Below are 10,219 nucleotides of genomic sequence, written 5' to 3'. Positions count from 1 at the left end.
CGTATGGTTAACCATAGCCTTTTAGGCAACATATTGGGCTGTTCTTCATGGGGATGGAAATCTATATTGCTTTGATAATTTTATCTTGAATAAAGCTTTGGATTGGCCACCTGTTTGTATGGTATACCCCACTCAGTGGAGAACCGCAACATTGTAACGATTGTAACTGCTATGTATTGGTGATTTATGTTTAATATGTCGGTAATTAATACTAAATAAATTATATTAGCAACATGAGATTAAAAACTTAGTAATTAAAATGTAATTGAAATTAACAAATTTTTTGTGTCAAAGTTGTGGACGATGGTCAAATTTTATGCCCCACCCATTTCTATGACAAATTTTCTTCAAATTTTTATCTTTTTTTTTAAGATTTTCCAGATTTTTTGATTGGTTAAAGTAGGCTAATTTCTTTTTCCTCAACACATTGTTTGAAATCTCATTCCTCGCTGTTCTTTGAGGACTGTTTGACAATCATGAAAAATTGTTTCGTGGAATATTTCTCTTCGGGATTGTAAGAGAGGAGCTGCAGAGGAGGGAGGGGGGAGAGAATTGAGAAGGCTGAATTCAAGAAAGCATGGAGAGAAATCCTTAATAAAAACAGCATGCTCCCCTCACCCTCCTTCTCTTACAATTGGCCCCTCTATTATTTCATGGAATATTTTTTCATGGTTGCCAAATGCCCTAAATAAGTAAATATCTGTTAAATTTGAAAAATCTTTTTTTTCTCACGCATTTCCTTTTTAGGGGCTGTTTGGATTCGTAGATTTTAGAATCTGGGATTTCTTCAAGATTCTAGATGAGAGACGAGAAGAAGTGGATCAGCCATCTTTTTCTGATTTCTCGCCCTTCTTTCCGTCAGCAAGAGTAGCAGATCATCCATTGTTTCTGGGTTTTAGAAATCTCAGGATGAGGGAGAGATTTTTAAAACCTGGATTTCTTATCTAAAATCCAAGAAACGTTGTCATGACCTGAATGGAATCGCCCAAAATTTTGCAAGCCAATAAGGAAAGGTTCGCTTAAAATCTGCTTCATTCGTAGGGTCAAACTATGACCTTCCAGAATAAATAAATGGGTTCTTGGTTGGTTTGGCCATCCCAATGAACCCTATTTTACACTGTTTTCAAACTAAAACCTGTATTCTAAAATCTGCTTATCCAAACGGCCATTACTTTTCTTAGTATTGCACATCTCTCTCTCGTACGCACACATTTCCCACACTTTTCTAAATATTTCACATCTCTCTCACATAATTCTCTCCTAAAATGCCTTGAATAATCTTTCCTCACATTTACTTAACACCGTCAACAGCTGCAGTGCCCCTTTTCCTTTGAATGAAAAGAGGGCCCTCTTTCTATTCCACACATTTTTTTCTCACTTGCATATTCCATTACATTGAAAAGAGGAGATTCAAACGGCCGAATCTGTGGAAAGGGAATAAGATACTGATTCTTATTCCTTATTCCAGCGAACAAAACGCGTCCAAAGTGTATGGGTAACCGGATGCTTTCTAAAGCTGGTAATAAAGATTGGGCCGGTAATAAAGAAGGGGTAACTAGGGGATGGATTAAACATTTTACATTAAACGGACGTTAATTGCGCATTGAAAAGGGGGCGAATTTATCAGCGCCCATCTGAAATAAAAAGAGGTGATACAGCACTCTCCTTCATTCTACCATTTCCTAATTAGCAGCTAGAGGCTATTACATTTCCCAAGAAGTTATAACCAGCCAATCAGGAAAGTGTTTAACAAAGCTAGAATTATTTAAAGCAAGTTTGGTCAAAAGGGTAAAAAAAAAATAGCAGAAATAGTGAAACGGTACCCCCACATTTCAAATTTGTGAAATGGGTCCATTTTACTTTATTGACATGTTTTTTTTACCTAAATACCACTCAGGCTGTTTTGTTTATTTACAGGCTTACAACCCTCGTTTACCTGCATTTTTTACAGCGGAGAGAGAGAGAGAGACGCAAGTCGTCTTCTTCCCGTGGATCGGCTATTTCGTCATTGCCTTCTTCGCTTCCATCTTCGGCCAAAAACATAGGTATGAGTTTCACTCTCTCCTTCATCATTTTTTGACCTAAATATGCTAGGGTTTCGACTATTTTTTAATAAACCCCTTTTAGATATAGGGTTTTTTGAAGAATGTTGAGAATCGGCGTCGGGCTTGTTGAAAACCCAACCATGCACTGTTTTAAAGCCCTTTTACAGTGTTAAAGCCCAAGTATACACCATTTGTAACCCTCAATGGGCTGATAAAACTGTAAAATGGGTTATCATAACTGTAAATGGGCTGATAAAACCATAAAAGTGGTGAGAACCTTTGTTTGGTTAATTAAATTAGGAGTTTCTATGTGTGGCCCATCTTTGAATTTTTGGGTTTTTTATTTATGATGATTGTGGAATTTTTGTTGATATGTTTGTTTTGCTTCTCAACCCTTTGTGGTGTTGATTTTTTCCCCATTTGATAACTTGTTAGGTTTTGGGATTTTTTCTTCTGCACATCAATTTAGAAAAGAGATTGATATGCATGTTGGTAATATTACATGGGTTAGCTAATGTTAGCTAATGTTATAGTTTGATTCCTGTTGAAATCTAGTTTTTGATAGGTGTAATACTGTTTATAAAATTTCTTTTAGCATGGGGCAATATAAAATCTAGTATTGGGTTTGAATGCTTTGCTTATTGCGAGTGTGTAAAATTTAGAAATGATACGTCTGTTAGGGGAAACTATGAGAAAATGAAAAACATTTTAATTCTACTAATGCATTGAAAGAGAAAGGAGTAAACTTTATATTCATTTGAATTGTTTTGTAATGTTCAAAAATAGGATGAGACTATTAAAATAGGTTGGCTTTCATGTTAGTGTCCTTGTTCAGGCTTTAAATAGATGTAACTGTTCTCTTTTTGTATGAGCAATGTTTGTGGTGATATTGTTCAAAAAGTGGATGGGAGGGCTGCTATAAGACTTGACATTTATGATGCTAATATCATTGATATCAGCTATAGAATTCGTTGGGCCTTGAGGTGTAAAACTAACTTGTTTGTCTTGGACAATAAAATGTTATTAACAACAAAATTAGCTTTGTAGAAAGGGACAGTGTAGATGGTTATACTTCAAAATTTTGGAATCATTTTCGTTTAGCTTGACTCAAATATTTGATAGCAGTTAAGTTCTCTTTGATTTTTTTATGACTTTATTTTCATTTGGAAAAGGTTGAGGTGATTCAATGTCCAGTTTTGGAAAACTAAGAAGTGTTGATGTGGATCCTATGGATAGTACATCATGGTTTTATTAAGTTTCCTTCTCTTGAAGACTTAATAGGAATAATTTTTTTTAGTCAAATAGCTTAAAAGGAATCCTTTTTTCAATGTCATATCATCATAATTAGAAAAGGAAGCAGGAGAAGCACGGTATCGCCCTAGGGAAATTGCGGTCTACTCTTGACGATATCCCGTTGGAGGAGATGCATATACTCTTACTCCCGTTATATCAAGACTTCCATTGGGTTCTCCTAGCGGTGGACATGGTGAAGAAATCATTCGTAGAATGCAAGTCAGCCAAGGGAGATGAGTTCAAGGAAAGGGCATTACCCACTGTAAGTAGATTACCAACTTCAACGACATTAGAATCATCAACTTCAATGACTTTAGATAACCCCATTTTTAATTGCCAGGTAGAATGCATCAAAGAGTATTTCAAAGGACGGGGTGCCAACATTAATGATTACCCATATGAATAGATGGATTTCTGCCCACAGCAGAACAATTGGTGGGTACAACCTATGATGTTTGAAACTAGTTTTATATGTTAGTTTATTAATTTTGAACTCATTCGAATCACTGCATTTTATTTGACAGCTTTGATTGCGGCGCATTTGTCATAATGGGTATTGAGCATTTCTACAGTGGATCTCCATTGAATTTCGGCCCAGTAGACATTCCCAAGTTTAAGCTTGAACTTTGCGAAAGATTTTTAAGGGGGGAGTTTGGGAGATATGATCTTGAATAGGGTTGTGCAATGATTGGGTTGTGAAATGAATTTTAGTAACAGGTTCATGTTTGACAAAACTTTATGTTTATTTTTAATGCTATGGAGAATTTAACAGGTTTATATTACAGGTTAAGTAATTGGATGTAAGAGGTTGATGTAATAGGTTGATGTAATTGGATGGTTAGGGATGCTTATTGGATGCTTTATTAACAGGTTCGTGGTTGGAAAACAGGTTTATGGTTTGAGTAACAGGTTTATGTAATTGGATGCCTATGTAACCCAATTTGTTGGATCCTAGGGGATGATTATCGGATGCTTTATTAACAGGTCATGGTTTGAGTAACATGTTTATGTAACTGGATGCTTATGTAACCCAATTTGTTGGATGCTTTATTAACAGGTCATGGTTTGAGTAACATGTTTATGTAACTGGATGCTTATGGGGATGGTTTGAGTAACCATGTTACTGGATGCTTTATTAACATGTCATGTTTATGTAACAGGTCATGGTTTGAGTAACCATGTTACTGGATGAGTAACATGGTTTGAGTAACAAGTGTATGGTTTTGATGTACCAGGTTTATGGTAGGCCCCCAAATTTTAGAAAAGGACGATGACAAATTCACTCCCCCTGTAGGATAATTTGCACCTCTTTAACATGAAAAAAAACCATTCAAGTCTGCCATATAATTCATGTCAAAGGGGTGCGAATTATCCACTTTACTACATGGTAACATATTGTCCCTTCATTGTAAATGGTGTTCATAGACTTCTGAACACCATTTCATGTCAAACCAAGATTTTGTTTGTTGTTTGTAGAGGCCTCAATGCAACTGGATTGCAGTCATGTAATCTCCTGAATTCAGCTTTGCCGTGGATATGTGGCTTTCCTGCATTCAAAGAGAACCATGTTTCAGTAATTTGAACTAGTTTTGAAGTGAAGGATGACTACCTTGTGTGGCTATTTGCACGGTGCAGAAGTTCAGCAGTTTGCTGAATTAGTTGGTAGTGTTTTTCTAGTTCAACAGTTTGCTGAATTAGTTTGCTGAATCAGTCAGCTTCTCATCGATGTCATCCACACTCTCTTGTAATGGTAGTTTTTTTCTAGTTTTGTGCAAGTAGAAGAGATTTGCTGCTGGCCTCCATAACACTCAAATATCTCTATTTCCAGAAGTGACTCTTCTTCATCAACATGTTCAAGAGGAGGAGGAGGTTTTGGGGTTGGTCTGTAGCTCAATGGTTGAGGCTTGTATCTTAACCTTCCAGGTCTGTAGCTCATGGAGAAACTGAATCCAGAGCATATGGATATTGGATGCTGTGAAAGATAATGAGATATATCAATATGGTGTCAGGGTTCGTACTTATGCCTAGCTGATCCATTTGTTGTATCACCATTTGAAATATCTCTTCAATACATTAAACCTGTTGTTCGGGAGTATCCTTCCTGAGAGACGTCAGGTTAATGATTTTCACAAGAAAACTTGCTCTGATATCAATCCGGTGTAAGGGGTTGGTAGTTATGCTACATACATAACCTCATAATTAATCCCGTGATTAATTAAGTTAATTTTCTAGAAATTTCAGAGTTTAATTTATGTCAGATCAAGATTTGTCCCTAAAAGTCTATAAATATCAGATTCGGTAATTTAGGATTTCCGATAGATTCTGATTCAACAATTTCAGCACACAATCTATTGATATAGGTGTAGAATGAAGAGTTTCCTCTAAAAACATGGTCTACAAAAATAAATCACAGATCTCTGATATTTTAGAACACGCAGAACTATTATCGAAAAGGCAGAGGCTAAAGTGATGAAAAGTGGGTAAACAGGGAGTTCTAAGGGAAAGAAATTTTTCCAGGTGTTATAACCCCAGTTTCATCTCTTGGCACCCCATTTTCATATGTGATACCCCCATTTTCCTTGACCTGGTAACCCCTTCCAGGCCCAATAGACATGAACACAAATTTTCCAGGTGTCATAACCCCAATTCATCTCTTGGTCACTCATTTTCATATGTGATACCCCCATTTTCCTTGACCTGGTAACCCCTTCTAGGCCCAACTGACATGAACGAAAAATTTTCAGGTGTCATAACCCCATTTCATCTCTTGGTCACCCCATTTTCATATGTGATACCTCCAATTTCATATGTGATACCCCCATTTTCCTTGACCTGGTAACCCCTTCCAGGTGTGATAACCCCATTTCATATCTTGGTCACCCCATTTTCATATGTGATACCCCCATTTTCCTTGAGCTGGTAACCCCTTCCAGGCCCAACAAATAAGAATCAAAATTTTTCCAAGTGTGATAACCCCAGTTTCAAGCACAAACCCTAAGGCTCCATTTGGTTGCCGGAATTTTTTTGATTCTTGGGACTTTTGTGGGACTTACTCAGGAAACCCAGGTTTGGTTGGTGGGCCCAAAATAATCCCAGGAACCAAAATAACCCCGTACGAAACCCCAGGAAGGAACCAAAATAATCCCAGGAACCAAAAATAAGCTTCAGAAGATTTTTTTTTTCCCAACAGTTCAAGCAACCAAACAAAGCATTTTTTCCCACCATAGTCTGGTCAACCAAACATGGGATTTTGATTTTACCAGGGTACTTCTAGGACTTTTTTTTCCCACCAATCTCCTTGGATTTTTTTTCTCCCACATAAATCCCAGGAAAAAAAAAACCGGGCAACCAAACAGAGCATCTTGGACAAAAATAAAACTCACCTTTTTCACCTTTGTTTTTGTTCCAGGCGTTAATGGGAATGGGGAAGGTGAAGGGTTGGTAGAAAAAGAAGGGAACACTTTTTTATCCCTTTTTTATGGCTTGACATGTTTTTTGAGGGTGGAAGGGTATTTCGGTCAAAAACCTTGTCAGGAAAAGCAAAATGGAACCCTTTGACAAGTTTGAAATTCAAGGGGTCCATCTCACTATTTTAGATATTTTGAGGTACCGTTTGACCAAATTTCCTTATTTAAAAAAAAGGAGTCATGTTATCATTTCAATTGGATCCTAGTTTGTCCCCATCCTATCTAGTAATAACAGCCCTTGGGCGAAATGGTTTAGGCTCAAATACATCAGAGGTCACATCAGAGGTCACATCAGAGGTCGAAGTATTTGGAGCCTTCCAATGCCTACAAAACCATCTTGGGCTGCGGGAAGTATTATAAAAGCCAAAGAATTAGCAAAGGACAACATTTGCTAAATCGTTGGTCCTCAAGTAAATATGCAGTTTTGGTATGATCCATGGCTTCCATCTGGTCCCATTTCTGAGCAGATATCCCCTGACTCCTTCGCCAATCTTATTCCTAAAATTGCTTCTATAAACGATGTTAGGGAGCAGGGCTGGTGGGACATGATCCTGAACCAACCTTCCGTATGGGAACTCAAGACCTTCATTGATGTAGGTATTTACTCCTCCTCGGCCTCTAGAATCGTTTGGAAGCCAACACCTAATGGTTCATTCTCCTCAAAAAGTGCTTGGAATTGCAATAGAAGCACAACCCCTCCTGCTCCTTTGCACTCCATAGTTCCCTGGACACATTCCGAAATTCAGTTTAACCACTTGGCAGGCCGTCCAGGACAAACTAAGCACCCGGGATAAACTCCATTACCTTGGACCCACAAGGGATACCACTTGTCCTTTGTGTAACTCTGAACCAGAGACTGTCAACCACCTCTTCTTCTCTTGTGGCTACTCTGCTTAGATCTGGCGATCAATTCTATGGCGAATTTCGAAAAGGAAAAGGCAAAAGAAAAATCTCAAAGAGGAAGAAGAATGGCTTCGAGGAAAATTCAAGTTTAAAGGTCAAGCAGGGTCTCTCGCACGTATACTCTTCACTGCTTCTATATACTTCCTTTGGATTGGAAGAAACACAAGAATCCATGAAGGTAGGAAAAGGCACAAGTGTGATATCCTAATGACTATTCTAAATGTGGCTCGTGATCGGATCCTATTCCTACACTGTGGACATCAAAAAATTTGTCCATGCAAAATTAGAAATTTGTCAACAGCAAATTTCATATAAATTAACTAAAACAAAAATTCAAGACAAATTACAAGAGAAATTTGTAATTAATAAAAAAATGTGGTACAACTTTCTTAAGTCCTCTAATTAACAATCAAAGTGTTGAATACAAAGTTGAATTTGGTGAAGACGAGGGCTTTTGCAGCGTAATTCTCGTTCATCGGTATTTGAAGGTGTGTGGGCTTCACTCCGAACTTCGCGCTTTATCGGTTGTAAAGGGGTGCGGATTTACTCCAACGAAGGGCCTTGTTTGGTGGCTTGATCTTCTTGGAAATGTTCTTCAAGTACTTGATTGTCTTTGTTGAGGGAGAGCTTTTCTCCTCTTAAATTAGCTTTCTCTTTGGATCCTTCTCCTTTTTCTTCTTGCTTTGCTTTTTTCTTTGTTTTCTCTCTTTGATTACCTTTTTTGCTATCTCTTAGAAATGAGAGGAAAAATCCTTTATCTACTCATTCCTCAAACAATAACCACTCCCAACCACTTTGCATAGTGGTGTAAGTGGTTGTGGGTCCCACTACCTCCTTTTTGGTTTAGTGGTGGTGAATTGTACTTGAATTGGTGGCCCCTTGGGCTGCCTCTTAGTGGGCCTCCCGTTTGGGCCTAAGCGGGACCATTTACATTTTGACCCCTGTTTAGGGGTGTAGGGCCCATTTATGAAAATAAGGCAATTTTGCACGGACAAATTTTTTGATGTCCAAATTTATGAGGTTGTTTAGCTTTATCTCAAGAAGACCTTATCTCTGATACAGATTTATGAAAAGACCACTTATCTCTGATACAAATTTAGCTCTATCAATTTGTGTTGGAGGAGTTCATCGAGCATTCCCGAGACTTCAGAATCTAGGAAAGGGTACTGGTTTTGCCCCAGCTCCTTAAGGCTCATCTTGGCCTTTCCCTTGTCTTAAGTCGGAGCAGGTTCAACTTTCTCCTTCTTCTTGCCAATCTTGATCAGATTGGTGGTAGTACTCATAACCTCCTTTGTTTTTGAGGTATTTACTTCTTTCTTTGTTTCTTTTTTTTTCTTTGTCTTGGCGAGGTGCTGATTTTACCTCCAACATATTGCCCCCCTCCCCCAACTTCCTTGAGATGTTTTCAGGTCGAGGAAGTAGTCTCAGGCTTCAATGGTATTTTGACCACCTCGGTGACAACCTTTAATGAGAGGACCTTTAGATGCTCAACCCGAACTTCGGTGAGTTGAGGATCAAAAACACAGAGTTCGTCCTTGGCCTATCCGAGCTTCTTGGGGTTCTCGGAGTGATTTGGGCAAGGTTCAACACTTAGTGAATTCTTGAAGTCTTTTTGGCGGGAATTTGAGCCGTCACCTCCCGTTATTAAAAGAAAGACGCGCCTTTTTGGGAAATGTTAACAACATTACTTCGGATGGAACAACGTCATGCCATTTGTTGAGAAAATCCGTCGGGCAAATCAATCTGATCGTGCACAAATTAAACGGAAAAGAAAAATAAAACAAACAAACCACAAGATGAACACCGAGATTTTACATGGTTCGGCCAAGCCTACTCCATGGGCGAGAAACACGATCTTCTACTATGAGAAAAACAAAATACAAGGATTACAATGGATTAATCTCAAACCCACAAACCCGCAACCCTTTTCTTGCTCTCTCAAACCCAAGACCGTACCCAAGATAACCCGAGAGAAATCCACGAGAGAAAACCCAAGAAAAAACCCCAAGAGAAAGCTCCAAAGGAACCCAAGAAAAACCCACTTTCTTCTTCTCCTTCTCTCCCTCTTTCTCTCTCTTTCTTTCTCTCTCTTCGCTCTTTTCTCTCTCTCTCTTGTTTTTACCGCACAAAGAGAAATCACCCTCTTTACTTTTTATACATAGGTTTTATAGAAAACCTAAAATAGACACTTTCCAAATTGCCTTTGCCTTCCCACCCAAGTAACCCACAGTGGATGGGAAATAAGGCAACTTTCCCAACAATCTCCACGTTACCTTATTTCCTAGCCACCTGGTGATTTTTCGTTGAGGTCGCCACCGGTCTGCTATTACTGCAAACCACCATTGGCCTTCCAAAGTACCAGCTACACACCCTTGAATCACATTGGTTCTGACTTCTCCTAATTCGATCAACACGGCCAATGCACATGTGTAGCTGCCAACTTGTTGACTCACCCAGTCAACCTTGGAGAGGGATCTCGATCCATCCTCCCCAACGCAGGTATTGTCATCC

The 10,219-nt window shown here is 38.6% G+C and overlaps 1 long non-coding RNA gene across 1 annotated transcript; it reads left to right on the top strand.

Annotated features, from left to right (window-relative positions):
- Positions 1–3,396: 3,396 nt before the first annotated feature.
- LOC143865822 (uncharacterized) lies at positions 3,397–4,209 on the top strand. Its single transcript, XR_013242122.1, has 3 exons — positions 3,397–3,600; positions 3,679–3,773; positions 3,863–4,209. It is a non-coding gene; the product is annotated as an uncharacterized LOC143865822 (long non-coding RNA).
- The last annotated feature ends 6,010 nt before the right edge of the window (positions 4,210–10,219 follow it).

This window comes from Tasmannia lanceolata, unplaced genomic scaffold (assembly GCF_043159265.1).
Source record: "Tasmannia lanceolata isolate RefF3 unplaced genomic scaffold, GAP_Taslan_0.1 ptg000112l, whole genome shotgun sequence".
Lineage (NCBI taxonomy): Eukaryota > Viridiplantae > Streptophyta > Magnoliopsida > Canellales > Winteraceae > Tasmannia > Tasmannia lanceolata.
The sequence above is the reverse complement of the archived record's forward strand: the minus strand, read 5'-3'. Positions and strand labels throughout refer to the sequence as shown.